The following is a 26,918-nucleotide window of genomic DNA, read 5'->3' as shown; positions in this document are numbered from 1 at the left end:
GTACTTACGGATCGGTGGTGTCGGCTTACCATAGTACTGCAATACCGTTGGAAACTTCGGTTGTATCGTAACTTCAAGCACTTTTTTTAGGTTTAATGAATTTTACAGTTATTTGCCATAAATAAACATAAGCTGCACAAGCTATGTAAAAAAAAAGATCTTGACGCATTATTCATATGATGTATTACATAGTATTACAGTTGGAAAGTTTTGCCTCCTTTATATTTACTAAAAGTAAAAATATCCAACTTTGGTTTTCGACATTACCAGAATAGGGGAAAAAATTGCAGAGAAAAGGCAACTGACTCGAGATTAAATATGTGGCATATATTTATTTTCCAATTACCACAGACTGCCATATCCAAGACAGCAGTGAATGGAAGCCCTTATACATATGCTCAGATACAATTTTTACAACGAAGACAATAGATGAACAATTATTAAAAGGAGTCACTACACAAATCTAACAGGCAAAACATAAAATTATAAAAGGGTTTTAAACTAGCCAGTTTTAACAACAAAGACAGTACACAAAAGTATTATTACAAAAAAGCCTCATCTGAAATTTATGTATACAACACTAATATATACATATACAACACTGAATGTTTACAAGAGGTTTAAGGGGAGGTTGACAGTATACTTATGCTCGCCAAGGTTTTTATTTGTACATGACATATGAGAGCTCAGCTACCCAGAACACAATTGGCGACTCGAAATTCATATTCTTTCCACCCGAAAACCGCATATCAAGAACTCGCCGGTGTGATTCACACTCACTCTCTTCTCCATGGTCACGTGCCATGACCTGTTCGCGTGCTGCAGTTCACGGCACAGCAACCAGGCATATCGGCCGTCCGACAACGCATTCCGTGGCGAAACGCGAAACGGACATCCAGCTACAAAAAGAAACGAAAAGCTACACGACCAACGACAACAGCAAAACTGGAACGAACGTCTAAGCAGGTCCGAATCTGCCTGACGCAACGCGAGTCCGGCGTAGCTTGCGGCGCAGCTGGCGACGAGACACACGAGACACGGAAAAATCTGCTGGCTGGATCCTTCATGGCTGCCAAAGGGGCGGAGCGCTAGGAGAAGGTCACGTGCCACACACCGGCCTACCGCTGAGCTCGGCGGCATGATCAAAGGTTGTCGCTACTTTCCAGTATAGAGGGACTTTAGCCCGGGCAGGCCCCGTCTCGTCGCGCACATGGCAATGCAGCCCCCACAAAAGCTGCTCGTCCTGGTGGCCTGCGGACCCGGTCCCGGCGACTCCCATAGCCACCGCAGTCAACCGACGGGTGGTGGTGGCCCGGGCAGGTCCCGAAGCGCTGCTGCGGCCTGCGGCCGGAAAAACGGTCCCCGATCGGGAAAATACGCTTCCCGGGAAGGGCCGCTCTCGGAGGTTGGGGGCTGGGCGCCGGGCTGCTGCTCGCTCATTTTTCGACAGAAAGACTGAGAACACAGCAGGTCCTCTGTCATCTCCTGTGCTCGATAGCCCGGGCACCCCACCTCCTCTCCCCCGCAAAGGTCGTGGCCGCAACAGTTCTGGCCCACTTCCTCTCTTTTTTCGCAACCTCCCCCGCAATGATTTCTTATCTTTTTGTATGTATTGTTTTCAGTGTTTTTGCCTTTTTTTTCGTGTATTTTGGGGGTAGGAGAGCCGGCAGCCCTTTCTTCTCCTAAAGGGGTGCCAACAGTTTTAAAAGGATGCTGAACTGAAATTTTGATTTCAGAAAACAACGCGGAAGCGCTAGGCGGGGCGCTACAAACCCGAAAGCATATCACTCCTAAAGTGAAATCTCCAGCCGGTGGTCGTATTTTTGTAAAAGAGGGGCGAGCTTGAACAAGGCCAAAAAGGCCCGTGACGTCGCGATTCTCGTTTCCTCCTCTTCTGGCTTTATCTACGCGAGGACGCGAAGAGGGAGGAAGCGAGGCCGTTTCCCCTCCTCCTCAACTATTCTTCAGGAAACGCGACGTCGCGATTCTCACTCCAATCGCGTCCTTATTTTACAAAAACAGGACCATCCGTTCGAGATATCGCTTTTTGACCGGTATTTTGGCGTTTGTGGCGCCCCGTTGAACACTCCTGCTGCCTTATTTTGTGAAATCCAGATTTCGGTTCAGCATCCCTTTCAAGGCCTGTTCAAACAGGATACTACAAAACTCACGACTCCGGCAAATCGTGCCGTGCTCCGCTTCCGGCCGTCGGGGGGAAATTTCCCTCCGTCAAAGCTCCCGGGGGGGAAACTTCCCTCCGACAAATGTCCCCCTCGCTTCCTCCACGGCGGCCTTGCTCTTCTCATCACGTGGATCTGGAGCGCCACTCACACGCTTTGTTGGCTGTCGATCAATCGCTCAAGGCCTCCGCTCACAATACGGAACCGCGTCGGACGCCATCACGACGAAAGCGAATCTCGACAAAGAAAGCTGATCCGAGTCGGGCGAAACGCACCCTTCGACGCAGGAATGTCCCAAATCCACCTGAAGCCGGACCTCCTTGGCCTTCGAACCGAGGCGACGGCGGTACGCGAGGGCGTTGGCGAGGTGAGCCAGATGCAGGTGGCGTATGACGTCAGAGAAAAGTGGAGGAGGCGAGGAGAGAAGCCGCGATCGTGAAAAGTTTAACGACTCCTGCGAAAATTTTCACGACTCCGACAAATCGGAAAAATAGAAGCGTCCGCTTCAATTTTCACTATTTGTCGGAGTCGTGCGTTTTGTAGTGTCCTGTTTGGACACCCCTTAAAGGAGTCGTGAAACGCTTTTTTAACTTTTTTCTGTTTAGCTTTCCTCCTCAACTCATAAATCGCGCATTGTACCAAACAGTTCAAGCAGTCGAAAAGGGGGGAGTCCCCTCTTGCTCGGAATCTCCCTTGTATAGCCCGGACACAGCCATTGTCCCCCTAGAAGATTAGCCCGTCGCTCAAAATTCCGACTAGTTGCTTTGCCCACCCCGTTCACCCCGAAGCTGACAGTGCTGTGGAAGCTACGTGCTCGTTGGGCCAGCCACACATTTTCCACGTAATCACGCTCTCTCGCGCATACCGACCCGCAGATAATGAGGTCAGGTGATGAAAAGGAGGCGGCTGATTGGTCCGGCAAGCGCGTAGCTTCCACCGCAATGTCAGCTTAGGGGTAAAGGGATTAAGTGAGGTCCGGTGTCGTGTGACATGCGCTTGGGCCCTGGTGACGCGCTGCGGGGGCCCGGTTGTGGTGGCTAGTAGCCCGGTGACGCGCTGCGGCGTCCGCGGATGTATCACAGTGAAAAGGCGGAGAGTTTACGAAGGGAAGGAGGTACGAAATAGTCCGCTATGTTTTGCAAATTTTTGTAGCGAAAGTCAGGCTTCTGACTTTCTACCTTTCATCTTTTGGCCCACTGAACGATGTGCTATTAGTAAAATCCCAATATAAATTGATTTACTCCAGCCCAAAATTCGTTTCATGGGTCCTTTAAGGAGGGGGGAATGTGTTAGCCTTTCCCTGATCCGGCCTTCGGGCCGCGGGCGCGACGTCGGGAGCCACCTGGCTTCCGACCGGAGCGTGCCTTATCGTGGCAAGGAGAGGCAGCCATCTTGGTTGTCTACTCTCGCCACTCCTCCGTCCGCGTCCCCCCCCCCCCCCCCCCCCCCCGTTGGGGGGACGTAAGGAACTTCCCTCTGGCGGGCTCGCCCACCTCCCGGGGACGAGGCTGGAGCCGCCAGCGAGGGAAAGAGAGAGAGAGAGCGGGTCCTCTGGCTGCTCGGAGAAGGGACATTTCTGCTGGACTTGACACTGTTTGGACGTGCGGCCACGCGCTCTGCTGCCCCACGTTGGGCGCCAGAATGGGGAAGGTCTCAAGGGGGTACGAGTCGTCCGGATAGGAGCCCGACCGCGAAACCACCACACACCGCAGCGGATCAGAGTCACCGCTACGCCGGGTTCGACTGTTGGCTGCACCCGCTAGCCGGGACTCACGAAGGGAGTACACGGACACGCAGAATAGAGGGACACCCGGGGTTTATTGGCTCCGGTTAAGTACAAAGATAAAAAGTGAAAGCCGTTTACAACTCCCTGTAACGCCGAATTAGAGCGCAGCTCTTGAGGAGGAGGAGGGAAGGGTACTGGGGGGGGGGTGAAGTGGCCTGGGGTGGGGTCACGTGACCTAGGGGGGTCACGTGACGATGACGATGCCGATGACGTCATCAGTAACGATGACGATGCGGATACCGATGACGTCATCAGTGACGTCACTGATGACGTCATCAGTGATGAAGACAATGACGATGCGAATGCCGGTGACGTCATCAGTGATGATGACGATGACGATGCGGATGCCGGTGACATCAGTGACGTCACTGATGACGTCATCAGCGATGATGACGATGACGATGCGGATGCCGGTGACATCATCAGTGATGATGACGATGCGGATGCCGGTGACGTCATCAGTGACGTCACTGATGACGTCATCAGTGATGATGACAATGACGATGCGGATGCCGGTGACGTCATCAGTGATGATGACGATGCGGATGCCGGTGACGTCATCAGTGATGATGACGATGACGATGCGGATGCCGGTGACGTCATCAGTGACGTCACTGATGACGTCATCAGTGATCATGACGCTGACGATGAGGATGCCGGTGACGTCATCAGTGATGACGATGACGATGCAGATGCCAGTGACGTCATCAGTGACGTCACTGATGACGTCATCAGTGATCATGACGCTGACGATGAGGATGCCGGTGACGTCATCAGTGACGTCACTGATGACGTCATCAGCGATGATGACGATGCGGGTGCCGGTGACGTCATCAGTGATGATGACGATGACGATGCGGATGCCGGTGACGTCATCAGTGACGTCGCTGATGACGTCATCAGCGATGATGACGATGCGGATGCCGGTGACGTCATCAGTGATGATGACGATGCGGATGCCGGTGACGTCATCAGTGACGTCACTGATGACGTCATCAGTGATCATGACGCTGACGATGAGGATGCCAGTGACGTCATCAGGGACGTCACTGATGACGTCATGGGGGGCACGTGACCCCGGGCTCACGTGACTTGGGAAGCCACGTGACTTCGGGTGTCACGTGACCTTAGGGGTCAGGTGACCTTGGGGTGACCTTGGGTAGTCACGTGACCTTGGGTGTCACGTGACCTTGGGGTCACGTGACCCTTGGGGAGGAGTCACGTGACCTTGGGGTTACCTTGGGGTCGCGTGACCTTGGGATGACCTTGGGGGTCAAGTGACCTTGGGATGACCTTGGTTACGCCAACGGCGACGGCAACGCCGCTCAAGCCGGGAACGGGCCCCTAAGAGCTGCGCTCTAAAAAGACTAGAAACGGCAAGGGAGAGGGTGTCCTTACCTTGCCGCACTTTCCCGAGAGCCTGGACGGAGGTGGGGCAGCAGAGCGCGTGGCCGCACGTACGAACAGTTTGAAGTCCAGCAGAACAGTCCCTTCTCCGAGCGGCCAGAGGACCTGCTCTCTCTTTCCCTCGCTGGCGGCTGCAGCCTCGTCCCCGGGATGTGGGCGAGCCCGCCAGAGGGAAGTTCCCTGCGTCCCCCCCATTATCCCCCCCCAACGGGAGGAGGGACGCGGACGGAGGAGTTAGAGGAGTGGCGAGAGTAGACAACCAAGATGGCTGCCACTCCTTGCCACGATAAGGCACGCTCCGGTGGGAAGCCAGGCGGCTCCCGACGTCGCGCCTGCCGCCCGAAGTCCGGATCAGGGAAAGGGAGCCAGAGGCTCCCACAGTGTGTGTGTCATTCTTTATTTTTAGACTGTAGGCGCGGAAAATCCACACCGACTAGGGCCTGAGTAATGCAGAGTCTAGGCCAACATCTGGGGGCTGCTACTCATTCCCTAGTCAGTGTGGATTTTTCAGAATATGTTTATGGCGTCAGGAACGAAGCAGCATAGAAAAAGTGCCCTTCAAACGACAATACTAATAATTATTAAAAACTGCCGGACCTTCGCTGGAAAATCTGAGGCACGGTGAAGTAGTGGTCGCGATAAAAGTCTAAAGAAACAAAATAAATAGCCTAACGGTCGTCGGCGGCGTCATGAGGCCTCGCCAAGTGTGGAGTATAACGGTCTTGCAGTACGGTATATATTGTGCATTCTTACTTTTCTTTTTTCTTTCACGAATTCTGACGCCAAGACGCCCTCCCTCCTTCTTTCCAACGCGTTGTTGGTTATTGAATTAACAAATCAGCTTCACATAAGGGTCGTGGCATCCTCTAGGGTAAAGAAACAAAAAAGAAGACAAACAAGTAACATTGCGAGCAACACCTCTCATCAAAGAACACGCCGCCCGAGAACGGCTCCCTTCTTATTTTTTTTTATTCACTTTGTTACTTTATTTTGTTGTTGGGTCCGATTGTTCTCTTCTTTGTAACGATGCCGACCGTGGCAACCGTTCTGGTCATACGATTGGCGTTTGTTTTGTCACGCGATGACATGGTCCGACTGATCAACCAATGAGTTTGTTAGAATAGTGTCACGAGGTATAAAATGGCGGATCAAATAAAAATAATAAATGCAAAGAAGCGCGCAGTTCTGCTCGTTTAGCCCCCTCGGCGCTTTATTCTTCCAGAGGTGAGCGTCGCAATGCCATGGCGTTTAACACTTGTGCCGTCTTCATGACGCCATGAAAGACCCTGTTGAAGCAATTCATTTGCTTCAGGGCATGGGCCCGCTCCTGGGTTGCCGTGCGTGCCCAGAGTGCGAAGCTGCGATGACGCTGTAAGTCCGCGCTAGATCTGCGGATGCCTATTCGTGGAGATGCGGTGTGTGGATGACTCGTGAGGTGCCCAAGAGGAAGCCGGTCAAGGTTCAGTGTCGGGGCGAGGTCTCGGTACGGAGCGGTTCTTTTTTCGAGGGATCGCACCTGACGCTTCCCCAACTCATGAAGATCATCTACCTCTGGTGCCAGAACCTGCCGTGCGGCGTAATTCAGCGGGAGACTATGTCGCAAGTGAGACAATAACTGATTGGACGAGCCTTTGTCGGGAGGTTGTGGTAAATGCCGTCTTTATGCATTCAGAGATGATTGGCGGCGAAGGCGTGACTGTAGAACTAGACGAGAGTATGTTCGGGCGGCGAAAGTGCCATCGCGAGTATTTAAAGGGGCCCTGCAATCATATTTAAGCGTCTACCTTTTTTGCGCTTTCCACGTCTCTTTGTGTTCGGGCAAGCCAGCGGGCACGGACAGAGTAACTAAATATAAGTGCGTCATATTTTAACCGGACGACGCGGAAACCTCCTCCACCGACGGGGGCGACCCACGGTAGCGAAAGCTCGCAAAATGTGACGTGTTTGGTCCTAGGCTTACTACTGGTCAGAGGCGCTAAATGCTTATTTTTAGTCGAAATACAAAATATAAGTGGCGCGAATCGTTTCAATTATTTATAAAAGTAGTTTTTGTTCACTATTTTAGATCAGAAATTAAACGAATGCAGTTTATAAAGTACGGAAACAAGAAATGACCCGTCGACATACCCGCCACCAAGCGGTGGAAAAGGCGGCGCACACTAGAAAGGAGTAGTGGGATTAGGCGCCGACACGGAAAGGTCCCGGATGTACGCGGCGGCGCTGCGGTCGTGTTAACGGGAGAATCCGACCGGCTCCAAGCGTTCTGAAAGCCTTTGGCGAGGAGCTTTGTCTTGCGGTTCGGCCGTTTCGCGGTATGGCAGCGCGAAGTAACTCCCATTTGAAACTGATCTTTATCCCGTGTTTGCTGTCGTTTGTGGCGAATGAAGTGTCATGCCGAATTAGTGTTTAATCGCGCAGCAAATGCAATGAGAGTCGCTCTGGCTGCCGGCTGCATACAGCCTATCCAGAATATGCTTTAGTGGCGCCCCCTCGCGCCGTCGACATGGAGTGCGGCAACCGTGAGCGCTCACTAAGCTCACTACCCCTTCTCTAGTTCACGACCACTCAAGCAACCAAGGACGTCGGTTATTTTTTTGCTTGTCTTTGTAATCTTAATTTGCCTATAACTTTTAAAATAAAGCGAATTTCAGGAAAAGAAAAGTTTCACTCAGTTGCTACGTTCAGTGCGCTCAGGTTCGGTGGAAATTAAAAACCAGTAAAAAAGTCATTGCAGGGCCCCTTTAAAGAGATAATACAACGAAATTTCGGCGCTCATTTTCTGGTCTATATGTGTTCAAAAGAGCAGCATCACATCGAACATACCAATATTTTGTTAAAAAAAGTCACGAAAAGGAATTCTAAAACGAATTAAACGATTAGAAAAGAGCACCTGGTGGATGTCGCTAACGCCTCGCTTGTAATGCCCGTCTAGGAACCTTGACAGCTAGTGACGGAGGTTGTCTCGCCTCCGGCCACGGCGAGAAAAGAGGGGCAGGAGGAACTCCCCTCTTGCCGAGAATGCCTTTTGTGTGTCGCAGAAGTCGCCATAGACCCCTTGCGGAAAACCCGGCAACAGTGTGTCTCGGCATGGTAACCATGGTAACGCCGAAGTGGTCAGCAGCTGCGTGCCATGGTAAAGGAAAGATGGCCACTACCTCGCTGTACGCGACCGAGCGTTAAAGGGGTACGGAAACAAAAATTTAAATAATCAAATTTCGTTCGGGAATGAGTCAAGCATGACGAATAATAGCCGTAAACGATAATCGCACGTTTGTATTTTGAACGATTGGCTATATTTTTCGTTTTAAACGGTGCACTCGAGCATGCGCTCGAAGAGAAGCGAGCGGAGAGCCCGATGCGTCATGGGATGTCCGGCGCAAACAAAAACAGAAAGAAAAGATTTCCCGCGTTCGTGGAGTAGCAAGGCAGGCGTGGTTATGAGCTTTGCCCTTGGTGGCGTTGTCAGCGTTGTGGTGGTGTCGATAGCGTCAGCGCGTTACAACCGAGCCGTTCGAAGTACCCGTGAGGTGACGAGCGTGTGACTGGCCCAAGGAGCACGTAGCTTCCACAAAACTGTCAGCTTAGGGCTGAACGGCGTGGGGAAGGCAACTTTTGTTCGAGTTTTGAGGGACGGGCTAATCTTCTAGGGGGAGAATGGCTTTTCCGGTTGCACGAACGAGGGTCCGAGAAAGAGGGGAGTCCTTCCTCTCCGTCTTCTTGGACCGTTTGGTACAATGCGCGATTTGCTAAGAAGGAAAATGTTGAAATTCCAAAAGGCGGCGCTGCTCCGAAGGAATCTGCTACGTCACGAATACGTAGCAGATTCCGCAACGTTGCTAGACTACCTCCCTAATAGGCTCCGCCTGCATCCACCAGGTGCACATTGAAAGATCGTTTATTTAGCTTTAAAATGAGTTTTCTTGTGCTTTTCAACGGAAGACTGGTGTTCTTGAGGTTAGGGTGCAACATGCAACACATTAAAGCTAAAAAATGAACGCTGAAATTTCGTTTCCCTACCGCTTTAAGCGCTTCATCGGTTCTTGTGAGGACAGTTTATGAGTACAAGTGAAGAATCCAACGCACTGCTGTGTTCCTGTGTGCACACAGTATGGATACGTTGACAAATCCGGACGAAAGGTACGTATATATACATATCGGACCGTCCGCTACTGCGGCCCTTTGGCTAGCCTCACGAATTCGCACGTATTTGCTTAATGAGGTTAATATATTGGCTCTACATTACACTGCTTTGCTTTTTCGTTACCATTGCTGTTAGATACGTTTGACGCCGCGGTAAACGAAGGCGTCGGTTTCACGCGACGCATCCGCTGCCGTTCGGCCAGCCTCACGATTTGGCATGCACTGTACCTTTACTTCGCGTTAACGACCGTTGGCGTGCCTAAACGAGCGTCGAAGTCGCATATCAGTCCTGCTAACGTGCTCTGCTCTTTAGCAAACTACACGTGCCAAACGCCAATAAAAGAAAACAAAGTTTTGCAGCCGCGTTGTTTGAACATCTTTATTTTACTGAAACAGACAGTACCACCCTGTCGCTTTATGCTGCCATGCAATATTGGGACAGCACCGCATCAAGTTTCCCTTGAGGGCATCTTTTTTAAGCGAGTTTAGTGGGCTAGACACTTTGCGGACTCCAAAAATGACTGGCAGACACATCATGAGAGTTCTTTATTTTCAGGTTTCATACCACAGGTTTCCAGGCGATGCCGAAATGAAGAAAAAATGGATTGCTGCCATTAGGAGGGATGAGGGGCCACTCTTCCAGGTCTCGAAGTCTACCAAAGTCTGTTCATTTCATTTTGTGCATACAGACTTCTTCACAAATGTTGCAAGTGGCCATCGCCTTCTGCGGGAATCTGCCGTGCCGTCAGTTTTCCCGTTCCGAAAGACCAAGCCCCCAAGGAAACCGCCTCGCCAGCGAAGTGATTCAAGTGCCCAAAAGTCAAAGAAAAGCAAAGGGCAACATACGCCAGCTGATGCCGACAGCCAGCCTCAGATGGAAGAGGAATGTCCGGAGTTGTCAAGCACCCCCGACGAGAATCAGCCCCCACTATAAGTTTTTGTAGGAAACGAGAATCTGCCTCAGCGGTGCACTTCTGCTGGCCACTGCGAGTGCGAAAAAATAATCTCCGAGCTGCAGGCCCAGCTTGCCGCAACTAGGGACAGCGAGTCTAAGGTGCGGGCAGAGCTAGACAGCAGTGAGCGGCAACTAGCAGCGCAGGCCACCGAGCTGAGCCTCGCTCGTAGCGAGCTTACTAGTGCCCAGAAAAAGTTAGTAAATCTTTGCGACAGGCTAAAAGCAAAGAGCCAGGAGCTCAACATGCTTTGAGATGAGCTAGTTTCTGCCCAGCGTTGCCTGGAGAAATTAAAAGAGGATTATGCACCGTTTGGGATCGAGAAATTCCAGCACTCTGACAAGGACATTTAATTCTATACAGGCCTACCAAACTACGGCAGCTTTGTAGACCTGTTAGAGTTTTTGGACCCCGGTGAAGGTGGCAAAAACATCATACGACACCACAGCAGCCACCAGCACGAAGACTATAGGGGCCGGCCACAAAAAGTCAGCGTGTCAAACCAGCTGTTTATGGTTCTCGTAAAGATCCATCTGGGTGTCTTCCACCAACATCTTGGACATTTGTTCTCGGTGTCAGTCAGCACAGTTTCTAGGATATTTTCCATTTGGGTGGATTTTATGTACCTTCAGTTGACAGAGCTGCCCTTGTGGCTGTCTCGCCGAGCTATTGACGAGGCAATGCCTCTGGCATTTTTGGGAAAATATCCATCGACACGTGTGTTGCTCGACGCAACAGAAGTAAGGTGCGAAGTGCCATCATCATTTGTGACACAATCTAGCGTGTACTCGTATTACAAGTCGACACACACATTGAAAGCACTAATTGGTGTGTCTCCCAATGGCCTCATTACTTTTGTTTCCGAGCTTTTCACAGGGAGCACCTCAGACAGGGAATGTGTTGTAAGAAGTGGCTTTCTGGAGCAAGAGTTCTGTGTGGGAGACTCAATAATGGCGGACAAGAGTTTCCGCATTGATGACCTGGTTGAAGAGATTGGTGTAGGTCTGAACATTCCGCCTTTTCTTCGATGTGACCAATTCACTGCCGAGCAGACCCAGGAAACTCAGGACATAGCAGCACTTCGGATCCACGTGGAAAGACGTATTCAACGAATTAAGTGTTTTTATATATTCGATCGCCCCATTCCCATTTCGTTGGCCCCCTTGGCTAATCAGATCTGGGAGATCTGCGCCATCCTGAGCAACTTTCAGTCGCATTTAATTCAGGAGTCTGAAGCAAGTTAATTGTAGGCGTGTCACTGTACATTTATGTTACAAAGTATGTAGATGGAATGCTGGGCATGAGACAGTTCTTATTTCATCAAATAAAGAAGGATATGAATAAACACACTGTTTATTGAAATGCCTTGTTCTATATAATTACGCATTCACATCTTACAAAAGCTTTTTGTGACAAACTGCTGCAGCATAGAACATACACTGAAACGCGACACTTCACATTAACCACTGGGTTGAGTCAAATGAAATTTAAAGGAAAAAGTAGAAATCTAGTGAATGGTCGTTCTAGGATTTTGAGCTAGGACCCCCATTTTCTTTAAAGGGAGGCTGAAACGCTTGAAAACAAAAACGAGTCGGAGAAATTCTGGCTTATCTTCATCCCGTGAATCTGAATATCACGTTTGTTTTCCCCGAACATGTAACTAAACGCGAGAAAACAAGAAAAACCTCCGACCAGTCTTGACGTCATGGTAGGATCTTTGGGCCGAGCGTGTGTCGCTCGTGTGGGCAGCGCGTGCAATTGCAAGCTTGCCAGGTATTTTCCCTCACACTGACTCCAGTCGTGACCAGAGCCTTTTATACTGGGAGAGTTCGGCGGGTGGGAGGGGCTTACGGCCCGCTAGGTCTAGCGGAATCAGCGGGCGCCGCTTCCGCCATGATGTGCCTCCCGGCGAGTGGGTCCCCATTGACATGCGATGTATACGCGTGTAGGTTTTGCCGTTCGCGCTTTTGTTGGCGTAAGGAGAAAGTCGAAAAATCAAGCATTTTGATACGTTAATCAGACGTTAATCATAAACTTACCTCGCACTATCGAGAACTCGGCTTCCAGTCAGCCCTTCTTGGTTTGGTTTCGCAGATCTTGTGCCTTGTGCGGTTTTCTTTTCCTTGTGGGAACCGGTACATCCTGAACCCCTTTTTCGCGTTGTTCGAGCACCCAACGGCACTGCAGCCCCCCATTTCTTTTTCATCTAACGTCTGGCAGAGCGCAGCGCAGAACGATCATTTTCATCGTCGTCTCTCGCTCCATGGACTCTAGCGAGCCGACTGCCGGCTCGTGTCAGTAGGGCAGACGGGTTTTATCAGCCGCCACCAGCCTTACACCAAACAAGGGTGAAGCTTGCAATTTAAGGTTATAATTATAATGCAATTAAATGCAAAGGTGCAATCAAGCTAGACGGCAAGGCACATCATGGCGGATGCGCACAGTTGCCAGACTGTTTGATCAGTGCTGCCAGACTGGCGGCTGGATCAAAGAACCGCCGAACTCTCCCAGTATAAAAGGCTCTGGTCGTGACATCTCTTTCTGACCTTTTTGAAAACAGCAAGAGTGCGCGTGCATAGCTTTGAAAGGCGCTGAGGATGCGCGAGAGCAGACATTCCGAAAACTCCTAATATGGCGTCACGCCCGAGGAAGGAGAGGCTTCAGCGGTACCTTCAAAATTAATTTCTGCTGCCTCCGTGCACCAAATTAAAAAAAAAGAATAATCTGGATATTTGTGATCCAAGAGGTGAAATGAAGATGAGTTGAGTGTTTTTCCTAAAATTCAGAACCGTTTCAGTTTCTTTTTAACGAATACCCAACAATTGCAATCTCTCAAAAACTTAAACCTTCTACGTCGCATACTAGGTAAAGAGAAAATGCCAGCCACACAAAGCTTCCTCTTAAACAATATATAGCAGTGTTGCCAGAACTTTCAAGGAATGGCAGCAAGGTGTTAAGATAAAAATAGTTCAGCTGGTCTTTCATCCCTTCCCGTTCAGTCTGGTTAAGTCGAATTCGCTCAATCAAAATAAAGTCCGTTCCACACACAGCGAAGTCTCCCCAGCTCAGTCCAGACACCCCAATTCGGCCTATTATTTGTGCATAATAATAGTTATCTCTGTTTAGCCTTGGGTCGTTCTCAGTCACCACGCTGCAGAATGGGATGCCAGCAAGCTCGTGTCCCTTCTTTTCACGGAGGAAATAAGGGCACTTAATGTCAAGCACTCCGTAGGATCCTTCTGCTCGGTCAAATACAAGCCTGTCTGGCGATGCACCCAGCCAAGCCAAGGCAGCCAAGGAAGGCAGGTGTTGCGAGGTTCTTTGGGGTTAATAATTGACAAGATACAATGTCCTTCGTTTTTCATAAAAACTTGTATTTACAAAAAAAATCAGAGTTCATATGCTTATACAAAAAAAAAAAAAAAAAGAAAACTTAGTTAAAGAAATGAAAGAAAGGAAAACGCATCAGTCACCATGTCTTTGAGTCCCCGTGCAGCAGTGTGTCTTGTGCTGTCGTTGTCGGCCCACGGTTGTAGCTGGAAGTCAGGAGCGGGAGCGGTTGGCTTCCGTCGGCGGCCCCAGAGTTACCGCACCAAGCGCTCGCGCTGTAGGAAGCCGGGGGCAGCGTAGGTCTCTATTCGCTGCCCTCGCTGGAACAGGCTGCTGGTCAGACAGTAGGAGGCCGCCGATTGCCCTGGCCGATGGTGTCGTTCCGCTCTCTCTGCACGTTCCCTTCGGCCCGTCTCCATTCACGCGCTCTGCACGCACTCCCAAAACTTCCCTTCTTCGTCATCTTCCTTTCTCCCTCTGGGCCGATCCATGGGTTAACTTGCACTTCTTCTTTTCCACATTGAGTCACATCATCACAAGGATTTAAGTTTTTTTTTTAAGTACCAAAAGAAATTACATACACAAAAAAAAACCAAGACCATGATGATGTGTGCAAGTTCATTGCAGCCTAATGAGATAACCCGCACCCACATTCTTTCTTCTTTAAAATGTACTTCACGCGAAACGAGCACTCTTGAGGCATCAGACCCCAGCATAACACTCGGCTGTTAAGTTGTTTCGCCTTGTTTCGATATTGCAAAGGATGGTGGGTCGTCTGAACAACAAAATGCGTTCCATACAAACGCACACGAACCTTCTCTATTACCCAGACCATGACCCAGGAATGTTATTGTCCTCATACCGACTTCGCACTTCATGGGTTTACTGTAATACCGGCTTGTCGCATTCTCTCAAAAAGCTGCTTTAACGCCTCCACATGTTCTCAAATTGCCTTGCAAATACGCTCCCAAATATGCATAACCCGAGGTATATTACTAAAGCAAATTCTAACGATAAATTATTACAGTTCATTCTACTTTGCGCTCCCCTCAATCGTAATGAATGAATCGTAACGAAGAATCATTTGAATCCACTACGCTTCTTCTAACGCTCGGTGATAATGCCCACCATCGTACCAAAGCACTTCATACGCGACGAAGAATTTCCTGGCAGTTCGCGATCACAGTGCCTTCCGGACCAGTTCGTCGAACATCTTCTTCATGAGCTCCAGGTGCATCTTGTATGTGCCGTCGCGTATCCGGCGCTCCTTCACCTTCATGTCTAGCCTTCTGACCTTGACCGCCACCTCTGCTTCAAACTTGGTCCTCTCAAAGGCCAGCCGCTCTTCGTCGAGCTTGAGCCTTCGCTCCTCAAGCTGCAGATCTTCTTCCTTGATCATTTGTTCCCGGTCCACTTGCCTTTCAAGGAACTTCTGCCGTCCATCCTGACACTTCCTCTTGGCCCTTTCGTTTACGTGCACCATGGTGTCCCCTATGGACGAGACGGAAAGGTCGGCTCCTGCCAGGCTGTAGCCCTCGATGACCTCTGTCGGGACGCTGTCGTGAGGAAATATCTCCTGTACGGGGTAGTTATTGGCCGTGCCCAGTGGCGAAAGCACTATTTGAACCTCAGGGTTCCTCTTTTGGAGGCGCGGTCTCGGGTAGAGCACTCTGCGGGGATTGGGGTACACCGGCTTCTTCATGTCGAAGACCCGCTGCAGCAGCTTTTCCTTCTCTAGGTACTGCTCGTGAGTGGTTGGCCTACTTTTCAAGCGCTCTTTAGCGTCGGTGTCACTCCACTGCGAGAGCCGCAGGTCCCCCCGTTCCCTGGCACTCCCGCCGTTACTAAGTTGGTTTAGCCTACTCGGCATACTACCGTCGACGGCAGCGACGATTTCATCTTCCGCGTCAGACACCTTTTTCAGGGTTTGTTCGGTCGAGTCTTTCGCTCTATGAATATTCCCCACAATGACGTCATACAGAGGATGGTCCATACACTTGACAGTTACCTGTCCCGTTAGGAACGGCGGCACAAGGCGAATGTTTGCCTCGTGCAACATCAGACACGTACCGTCCACTAAAAATACGGGACTGACTTTGCCAGTAAAATATTCAGATGCGACCAGTTCCCGGCGCACTATCACGGTGTTACTCCCGGTGTCCCTCAACACCTTTACTGCTTTGCCGTTCAAAATCCCATCTGTGATTGGCATAACTTCCGACAGAATTGGTCTCGCCTTTTCAGTCATATTCATGGCGGGCGTTCTGAAGGCGTTTCTTGAGATTTTCTTCCTTCCCCGTGAGAACGCGTCCGTCTTACCAACAGGATCATCATCGGGTTCTACGAAACATGAAACTTCTGTCTTTCCGTTCTTTCCTTGCGGACATGATCTGGACTCGTGGCCTGACCTCTGACACACTTGACAGAATACGCATGTTTCTGGCTTTGATCGGCAATCTGCTGCCTTGTGGCCCAACTTACCACACAAGAAACATTTTATCTTTGGAGCGCGTTTGCTGCCTTGCACATCTTCCTTCCGGGAATCTAAGGCTTCCTTGGCCTCCTTCCTGAAGTTGGCCAGATTAGGCTGGCCCCGCGCCTCCAGGAAGTGGTCCGTCATTTCAACCAGCGCCGATATGGTCTTGCAGCTTCTTTCCTTTAAGAAGACAGCCAGCCTAGGATGGCAATTCCGAAGGAATTGCTCCCCGATCATCTGGTCACGAATCCCCTCATACGTTTTTGGGCATGCGTTTATACTGGTCCACCGGTCGAAGAACCCTTCTAGTCTTGCAGCAAACTGGCTCCCTGTCTCTCCGTCCAACGGCTTGCTCTCTCTAAATTTCTCGCGGTACCCTTCTGCCGTGTACCGAAACCGCTGGAGCAATGCCCTCTTCACCTTATCATAATTCAGAGAGTCTTCAGGTGACATCCTACCTATGACTTCCAGAGCTGGGCCAACAAGGCACATGCTTACAGCAGTCGCCCACTTCTCTTGCGGCCAATCTTGCCCCTGAGCTACACGCTCAAATCTCCTCAAATACGAGTCGAGATCGTCCCTTTTGTCATCGAAGGGAGGCATAAGCTTGTGAGGACTAGGAGATAGCGATATAGATGCGCGACGTGACCGTTCACTGCCATCTGCTCGTCCTATCTCGGTTGCGCTAGCCTCTGCAAGACGAATCTTTAGTTCGATAATGCGTTGCTCACTTTCTGCCTTGAGGCGCTGTGCTTCCCTCTCAGCAAAACTCTCTTCTCGTTGGCGTCCTTGCTCCTCGACCACCCAAGACCTCAACTCCACTCCTGCCAGTCCCAACTCAGCGCCCAAAGACATTAACTCTTTAACCTCCATTCTGATTAATTATTGTTACGTAGAAAAACGAAGGAACAGAGTATCTTGTCCTGTCGCGGACGCCAGTTAATTGTTGCGAGGTTCTTTGGGGTTTATAATTGACAAGATACAATGTCCTTCGTTTTTCATAAAAACTTGTATTTACAAAAAAAATCAAAGAGTTCATATGCTTATACAAAAAAAAAAGAAAACTTAGTGAAAGAAATGAAAGAAAGGAAAACGCATCAGTCACCATGTCTTTGAGTCCCTGTGCAGCAGTGTGTCTTGTGCTGTCGTTGTCGGCCCACGGTTGTGGCTGGAAGTCAGGAGCGGGAGCGGTTGGCTTCCGTCGGCGGCCCCAGAGTTACCGCACCAAGCGCTCGCGCTGCAGGAAGCCGGGGGCAGCGTAGGTCTCTATTCGCTGCCCTCGCTGGAACAGGCTGCTGGTCATACAGTAGGAGGCCGCCGATTGCCCTGGCCGATGGTGTCGTTCCGCTCTCTCTGCACGTTCCCTTCGGCCCGTCTCCTTTCACGCGCTCTGCACGCACTCCCAAAACTTCCCTTCTTCGTCATCTTCCTTTCTCCCTCTGGGCCGATCCATGGGTTGACTTGCACTTCTTCTTTTCCACATTGAGTCACATCATCACAGCGGGGTTCACTAGCAGGCCACAGTCAACAACGGTCACGTCATGACCCATGGTCCGAAGGACTTCTTCATAGCGCTTTGTAGCTATGGGCTCGTTGACGATCCCGTACCTGCACACAAATTAGAAACAGCAATTCCACAACGCTCCCATTCCAAATACGAACAGGTGACATACTCTTGGCACCTATAATTGAGCCTGCATGTGCAACTAGCCTAGCATCATAATGAGCCCAAGTGTTATGCAGAGCTGCAAAGCCACGGCATCAAATGTCCTAAAGAAAAAGGGACAAAAAAAAATGGACGTTTACACATTTCAGTAATGCGAAATTAGAGCGCAGCTCTTCAGGAGGAGGAGGTATGGTACGCCCCTGATCCTCCTCTGTACCCTCCCCTCCTCCCACAGTTTCCCCACCAAATTTAGCTGGGAAATTGACGCCATGTGACCTCAACACCAATTCACTCTCCCCACTAAATTTAGTGGGGAAAATGACGTCACATGACTTCGTGCCACGTCACCCATGAACAAATTCAGTTTCTTTGCTAGATTTAATAGGAAAATTGATGTCACGAAACCTCAACACCAACTCAATTTTCCGCTAAATTTAACGGGGTGGTTACGAAAATGGCGATGCCGCTATACACGGAAACGGGCACATAAGAGCTGAGCTCTAAAACTCAAAATTTGCTTTTCCTTTTATTAGTTGTCTTAGAAGATACACAGATTATATTAGGAAGTGCAATATAGTCAGTGGCATTGTTGAAAAAGCCTAGTTTCTGTTTGCTAATATCAACAAGCATGACGTGCTGCGTAATGCTTATTAATGCTAGATTCCGCTTAAACTGTGGCTGAATGTTCTGGTATGCTAGTTCACACAATTGTGCCCGACTCCGACTGACCGAGACAAGACTGGTTTTTAAGCCTCTTGTGACGGCTTACGACCAAATGCACTGCTGCGGAGCTGGTCATAAGCCATCGTTAGATGCTTAAAAACCGGTCTTGTCTCAGCCGGTTGGAGTTGGACGCAAGTGTGTGAACGGGCCTCAAGTTCACTAACGAGCAAAAAAAAAAAAAAGAGAAGAAAGTCCATCAAACTGCATATGCAAGGTCGACATTTCGACGAAGGGAGGGATTCATGAGGCAGCTCTATAGGCCCTCTCCCTCTCCTAGCTATAATTGACACGGCTATGTGCAACTCTTTTCCCGATTATGTATGCTATAATTCTGCAGAACGCGTTTTGTTTGAAACGTGAGATTTGACCCAGCTGACATACCTTATAGCAGGCACCATTGAGAGATCCCTGCTGGCTGCTATTGCCTCTAGGCCCTTCACAGCCCACTCCTCCCTTGAAAGGAGAACGCCGAAGTTGGAGGAGGTCAACCTGCAGCTTCGCTCCTTCAACCATGTCGCACTACGCGACTGCTGCCGTGTGTCGCGCTCGATGGCCAAGGACGTCTGCCGGGTTGTTCCCACTATCTGCGAAATGTAAAGAGAGGACAAACAACACAAGCTAGCACACTTGTGCTAAATTTAAATGGAACTATATAAGATAAGGCGATAGCTTCATGTAAGATAGGCATAACTGAACACATGATTATGGACTTTCTTCAATTGTGGCAAGGGCATGAAATATACACTTGAAATTCACATGCCGTGCCTGTATAACATGATGATAAATAATAGAATGCAGCAGGCACACGGTTTTGGATGCTGTTTCGCGCACATAAGTGCTCGTGTAAAATCAACTTGGCTCAATGCCTCTCGGCATGACTGTACAAGGATTCCTTCCAGAGAGGGAGGGGGGGGGGGGCAAACTTTTATTTTGAGCAGCCAGGAGGAGAGAAAATATAGACTTAGCATTTGGAAATTGGTTAATTAAGTGAAGAATGAGGCAGTTACAGTTCCTAATGCCATTCTAGACAAAAATAATGTGCAATTACATTTCGCATGTTCACTTCAAAAGCTCAACCAGACCTCTTCCATCCCACAAGTTCCAGGCTAGGGGGAGAGGGGCAACTGCCACTTTTTGCATTCCCCTGTGGATGCCCGCACCTCTTTGCACTGTCTGCAAAAAAAAAATACAATGGCGTACCTGAAGAATTTTGCTGTCTCTTTGGTGGGCTGCTGACTGCTGCCATGTATCGACGTCCCTGAAGATGTCAAGAACAGGCACCAGCTGTGAGTAGCTAACAGACACTGGTGTGATGCCTGAAAGCTGTACACTAAAGCCATGAGGCAGCAGTGCCTGCTGGGAGCTGATAGGAGATGATGCCGGGGCCAAGCCGTACTTCGTCTCTTTGCATGGTTGCCCTGGTGTGAGCAGAAGTGCCCGGGCGAACGCATTGCTCCCATCTCTTGCCAGGGTCTTCCTGCAAAGCTGCTCCTTTGCAGCCGCTTGTTTAGTGTCCGGTGCGTGGGTGCAGCCTGCGCTCTGTTGGTCTTGCCAGCTTCGGAAGGTTCAGGCCATCTTCTCGAACGCTCCTCCAATCGATGGCTTGGATGGAGCTCCCCTTGATGGCACTGCAACGGGGCACCCTCCATTGTTGTGGCAAGTCGGTGCAAGACATATGCGAGGTGCTTCTGAGTATCCTTTCGATTGCAGAAGAGCAACTGTGCAGAGCATGCCAACCAAATGGTTGCACGCAACCCTCCCAGCAGGGCACCCACAGTTCCCGTCTACGACTTGCCCGTTCCGGTTGACGGCTGCAAGAACTGTGTAGGGTGACATTGTTTTCTTTTTGCTACGATAGCACTGCGCCTTGATGAACACAAGTCCATTGCTGCAAAGAAGTGTTTAGAATGCCATTTGCTACCTGAGGCACTACACATGAACATACATGTATATGCAAGTTCAACTTTTCAAGTTTAGTAGTGACTGGAGATGTTTAGTAGCTCAGAAATGCTATGAATGAGGCGACCGGGTATAGCATTAAATGTTGAAAAAAGGCTAATCGCAACATCCTGTTTTTAATCGGAAAGTGATTTTTAATGCTGGCGCCCCCTAAATTTCACCTTCAGGCCTCATTAATCATCTTCCCTTCCCCTACCCCCTTTCCTTTTCCCCATCTTGAATAGAGCGGTTCTTGATGGTTCTAATGCATATGTATGCATTAAATGGTTGCTTGTGTACCCGCACTACAACATTAGGAAAGCGTCCCGCTTCAACGCTAGCGCATGCAGCACGGGAGAATTCAGCATGCGGCTTTTTCCAAACATCATAGTTTCGCTGCGAGGAGCAGCTGCTCCCGTTGTGTTTGACTGTCCATCACGCGTGCTCACTTTAAATCCCCACGGCGTAAACACGTCGGGAATTAAACCGCCGCGCTTGTGAGGACGCTCGAGTACGGCTCACAGGGTTTGCATCTGTCGATCTGCTGCGCATGGTCTTCTAAATTCTTTTACGACGCGCGCAAAGAAGCTAGAACAGTAAAGCTACGAACACGGGACCGAGAAAGAAGCCGGCGAGGCATGGGGCTACCCGCCCACTTCATTCTACGCTACCTGCTCGTAAGGCTGGTAACCAATGAAGCTGTACCAATTAGCCTACGTTTCAGCGTTAATGCAGTTACACAGCGGCCGAAAAACAGTCGTAAAGGCAAAGAAAAAAGTGTTACCTTCGCTTAGAGCTGTTTGTCGTCAGCGTCGATGGCACCACGTATGAAGGGGTGTCCAAACAGGACACTACAAAACGCACGACTCCGACAAATCGTGAAAATTGAAGCGGACGCTTCTATTTTTACGATTTGTCGGAGAAGTGAAAATGTTTGCAGGAGTCGTGAAACTTTTTACGATCACGACTGCTCTCCTCGTCAGATTGACGTCACACGCCACCTGCGTCTGTCTCACCTCGCCAACGCCCTCGCGTACCGCCGTCGCCTCGGCTCGAAGGCCAAGGAGGTCCGGCTTCATGTGGATTTGGGACATTCCTGCGTCGAAGGGTGCGTTTCGCCCGCCTCGGATCTGCTTTCTTTGTTCAGGATTCACTTTCGTCGTGATGGCGTCCGATGCGGTTCCGTATTGTGAGCGGAGGCCTTGAGCGATTGACCGACAGCCAACACAGCGTGTGAGTGGCTCTCCGGACCCACGTGACGAGCAGAGCAAGGCCGCCGTGGAGGAAGCGAGGGGGAGATTTGACGGGGGGAAGTGTCCCCCCGGGAGCTTTGACGGAGGGAAATTTCCCCCCGACAGCCGGAAGCGGAGCGCAGCACGATTTGCCGGAGTCGTGAGTTTTGTAGTATCCTGTTTAAACAGGCCTTGACTCGACGCTGAAGTTATAACTCCGGTCGAAGCAGCGTTGTGTTGCGGACCTGCTCGTGTAAAACTCCGCAATGTCCAACCTAGCGATCCTGGAACGCTAGGTTGGACATTTGAGAAAAGGTACATGGAAGTGACGTAATGCAAAGGAGGAGCGTATCCTAGCAACACTCACGTGGCGGCTCTGCCCACTTTGACGCCGCTACGTCATCACAAACTTGACACCCGTCACCCGTTTCAGCGACGTCCGGAGCCAACCACCGACGAGCGGAAGTAGCTACGCATTCCCTGAGGCGTCCCTACGCGCGGGATACGGGGTAAGATTTACTACGACGCGGGGAGCAGTTCCTGCGTTTAGCGAAGGAACGGCAACCAATCCTGTGCGTCGCTGGCCGTCGCATCTGTTCTAGTACAGGTAAAAGTATTGAAAAACAATCAAAACCTTTTGGGCGTTGTTAAAACAAACCGCTTTTTTGTACCCTTTTGCAATACATTTAAGAATTAATTGGAGAGAAACTTGTTCCAATATTATGCGGGATGTGCGATACGCGCCTTCTTCAAACCAAAATGTCGAACCACGAGGAGCCGGGTGTGCCGGGGGCAGCGGAGGGGTCGGCGGAACCAACGGGGAGCGCGCGAGTGACGGCTGCTTTAGTCAGAAACAATTTTTTTTATCTTTCGAGAACTTGCCATTGCTGTGCTCAAGTAAGAATGTTTGGCGCAACATCTGTGTTAATTCTTTCAAAGTGGTTCAGTGTTTCTATGGTGGTATGCTAGTCAGAAAATATATATTTTTTTCCTTTCGAAATTTAACTATTATGGTCAAATAAGACCAGAGTGTTCGACAAGATATCTGTGATATATACTTAAGATTGCCCAATTGCTTACATGGTTCCAGTCGATGCTCAGTTTTACTTCCAAGAATGAAATATTACATTCCATGTTATCACACTTTTATTCATGAAGTCACAGGTTTTTCTTTAAGAAATAAAGCAATTTTCAAAACAAACTACATGTGCATTGTCTTGAGATAACACAATCACCTAACTTTGATGAAGTACCATAAAAGAGATAATAAAATGGAGCAGAAGGCAAGACGCTTTGAAGCATTTGTAAAATGAAACAATGTCCATGACAACAATATCCCTGGTTCAATCAGCAACTAAGAAAGCAATCTCTGCAAAAGCAAGCATTTCTTTCTAGAGGTAGTCTAAATTACTTCTGAGTTCTTTGCAGGGGCAATCCAGATGACCTGTTGGTCTGGCAACTAAACCTCCGAATCTTTTCTGTCACTTTCGACTGCGTCTCGTGTCTTCTGCTCATAAAAATAAAAAAAAGGCTGTATCGATTTCACCGCGATGCACTCGACACGTATCTGGAGGCAGCACGCTGGCTGTGCGACGAACTTCACGAGGTGTAGGAGCTGAAGAGAGTATGTAGCTTGTGGACGGCCATGACTGTGGAGCAGGAAGCGAAGTGTGCACTTTACGGCTTCTACGGGGAGGGCTGCACTGAGGGCAAGGATGTGACGGGGTCCTTGGTGGTCAGGACCTCAGTCGTGGTGGCGAGAGGTTCCCTGTCGCTGGCGGCGTCCGTGCTGGGCACCACCGCAGCGAGGGCGCTGAGGGGCTTCCCGACGGTGTCCCTGGTGGTCGGGACTACCGTCGTGGCGGCGGACCCCTTGCGTGTGGCGCTCCGCACGGGCACGTCTGCGGCGGGTTCCGAACCGGGCGACAAGGCGCTGCCTCAGAGCCTTCCCCCTGTCCGAGAGGCCGACCGGAGGGCCGGCAGGAGCCAGCCTCTCGGGAGCCGACGCTGACCTCTCCGAGCTCGGCTCAGAACCGTCCGAGCTCGACTCACACTCCAACTCTGACTCTTCAGGGTCGGAGTCTGACTCCGGTTCTGGCTCGCTCGATGCAAGGCAGATGTTGTGGAGCACTGCACATGCCGAAATAATGGCGGTGGCTGTTGAAGGGTGGTAATACAGAGCCCGGTGCCTTTGCAGACACCGGAATCTGTTTTTCAACAGCCCGATGCAGCGCTCCACAACAGACCTGATCGAGGAATGTGCCTTATTAAACCGGCCGCAAGCGGTGGAGGTCGCGTGGTTCCCGGGGACAGGGGTGATGAGCCAAGGCTCCAAGGGGTAGCCGCTGTCACCTGCACATGTAGAGGATGGAACATATTACATTCTTTACTTTTTAAAATAAAAGGCAAGAAAACAGCTGTGTGCAACTATGTCAATTATAATGTAACTTAAGTGTGACTTAAAAGTGTGTTCATATTTCTGCACTACAGTATCAGTTTACATTATGATTAATTAGCACCAGCTTGCCTGCAAACTCCCTGTTATTTCATGTAACTATGTGTTTTCCTGGTGGGTTGTATGGGATGTGTGCACGATTCCTTAGGGGTGCTGTGTTGTATGCAAGTGCATTATTATGCCCTTGCATCCGACAGATAAAAGCTCTGTTGCTTTTGGGAGTGTGGCCGTGACCTTAGGCACGGGCAGAGCAGAACACGCTGGCCTTGTCTTTGGCAAGCAAGGGGATAAGGCGCCAGTTCGACGAACCTCTTTCCTAATCCTCGGTGGAGTTGGAGATGGGGAAAAGAGAGGGGGTGGTTAGATTGGAAAGGAGTCAGGTCCTGTTGGGACACGGAGGGTCTAATAAGAGGAGCTATATAGGCAGACGGAAGAAGAAGGGTCAGGGAAAAGAATCCAGTGTGTGGGACAGAGACGACCCGAGGACAGATTTGGCGAGCCCCAAGTGGCCAAGGAGGAATTGATCCCATTCCGTACAAACTGACGACCGTCAAAGCGACCAGGCGAGCCCCCAGGTATCAGTGAAAGAGCTCCAACTTCATGCAAAAACCAACCAGCAAGAGGGTACAGGCGTAACAGTGAGTGGGCCGAACCGGACAGCGACTCGCACTGCGGTCGCATGCCTTGCACAGTCTATCACTGTCGTGAGATTGGTGTAGTGTGGCTTTCGTAGCCTGCAGAGTGTGAGAGTTATGTGGACATAAACAGAGATTAATGGCCAAACTTTGGGTGTTGTCTCACTTCAAGGAGTTCCAGCAACTGTGTCTGTGTGCCTCACAACAAGCACAGTACGTGTGGTACTGTGGCTTTCAAGCAGTGGGAGCCACCGTGTTGGTAAGGAATGAATTTAGTATGCTCACCGAGCAGGAACCGGCCGTCGCGTGGCACCTGCCCTTGCTCGAGTTGGTTTCGGAGCCAGGAAAATTGCCACACGAAGGAGTCGTGCACCGACCCGGGATACCGTGGGTCGATGCACATTATCCGGCAGTCGGCGTCACACACCTGAAAGTGAGAGAGATATTGACATGTAATTACCTGAATCCACAAGTAGTAGATTGTACTTATGGTTCACAAAGCAGTCGCAATTTCAGAACCTTTTAAGTTATTTTGTCTGACACATGCATGTCAACACACCTTCCTGGATGCAAGGTACAACTAACTACCTTAAAACAAAAATAATGTTTTTTTTTTTTTTTTTTTTTTTTTTTTTTACGGAAGTTTGCACGTTTTAACAAACAAGTATTATTTTTAGGAGAAGAGTCTCACGGCTCACATGCTATGTAGAGCACACGCTCGCGCAGTCGTGATACCCCACAGCCCGCAGTCATAAAACGGCATACTTAAACCGTATCGGCAATACGTTTTTTTTTTCTAGAGATTTGGGGCGCGTTTTGACAACGCAACATGAGTGTACTTACCACCATCACGTTGAGGGCGTAGAAGTACTTGCGGCACCAGTACGCCGCCTTCGTGACGGTGGGGTCGTTCTTGGACGGGCCGACGATGGAGACCATGGTCTCATCCACGCAACCGATGACGCCGGGTATCCTGCCGAGCAGCCTGAAGCCCTTCTCCGCGTCGAACCTCTCGCTCGGCGTCTCGGGGAAGTGGATCCAGCCACGCTGGACCCCGAGACGACGCACGATAGCGACGGACACGGCGCGGACCGCAACGCTGAATGTCTTTTGGTCCCGCGCTACGTGTTCGTCGCTCGCCACCATGCCTTGAAAGCTCCCCGTGCCGTAGAAGCGCTGTGCACACAACACTTGAAGCTCCACAGTCATGACCGTTCACGAGGTACGCACTCTCCTCACCTCCGGTTCTTCGCGAAGTTCGTCGCACAACCACCGCACCACGATCTTGGGCAGGCGGTATTGCTTCCGAAAGATCTCCTCCGGGAGCTCGAATGCATCGCGGTGTTCCCGATACAGCCTTTCGGGCGAAAAAAAAAGCTCTATTAAAGAAAAAGTCGAATTGACGAGACGACGACGCCTGGCCGCCGAAAACATGCTGCCAATGATACCTAGTTCCGAGCAAGTACCTTTTGAAACGTACTTGGTACAAAACGAAACGTCATTTTGTTGTCACGTCCGGTAGCCGACTCCGCCCAGTTTTGCCGACTCCGCCCACATTTTTCTAGGGAAATTACGTCACTTTTGTTTCCAACCAATCAGACGTGATGACGTCACTTCCGTGTACTAAAAAAAGGTACATGTACAATGTCGAACCTAGCTATCCTGGGGTGCTATTCTGGTCACAAACGGTCACGTTCGTGTTTCTCGAAAACTCCTCCCCCCTACGAACCGCGCGCTCCTATTGGCCACAGCCCGCGTGATAATTCCACGCGGTTCCCAAGGGAACGTTCGCGAAACACGAAAGCAACTGTTTGCCGTAACTGTCACTCTTCGAGCTCGGACCGTGACGACAAAGTGACGTATGACCACGTCCGACCTACGTAGCACATAGCGGAAGTCGCGTAACTAGATTAACTGCGGTATTACTCGACACACCCTACTCTCTGTTTCACTATGAGTGCGAGCTAGTGCGGGTGTAGGAGCCAAGAACGTGCTCC

General features: G+C 50.2%; 2 pseudogenes; one reads left to right on the top strand and one right to left on the bottom strand.

Moving 5' to 3' along the window:
* The first annotated feature begins 8,469 nt into the window (after positions 1 to 8,469).
* On the top strand, positions 8,470 to 11,710 carry LOC120837545 (annotated as a pseudogene).
* A 1,588-nt stretch (positions 11,711 to 13,298) lies between these two features.
* On the bottom strand, positions 13,299 to 21,260 carry LOC115331201 (annotated as a pseudogene).
* Between the last annotated feature and the right edge of the window lie 5,658 nt (positions 21,261 to 26,918).

The sequence above is a fragment of the Ixodes scapularis genome, unplaced genomic scaffold (genome assembly GCF_016920785.2).
Source record: "Ixodes scapularis isolate PalLabHiFi unplaced genomic scaffold, ASM1692078v2 PGA_scaffold6__148_contigs__length_123643588, whole genome shotgun sequence".
Lineage (NCBI taxonomy): Eukaryota > Metazoa > Arthropoda > Arachnida > Ixodida > Ixodidae > Ixodes > Ixodes scapularis.
Note: the sequence above shows the minus strand (reverse complement) of the source record. Positions and strands in the feature narration are given on the sequence as shown.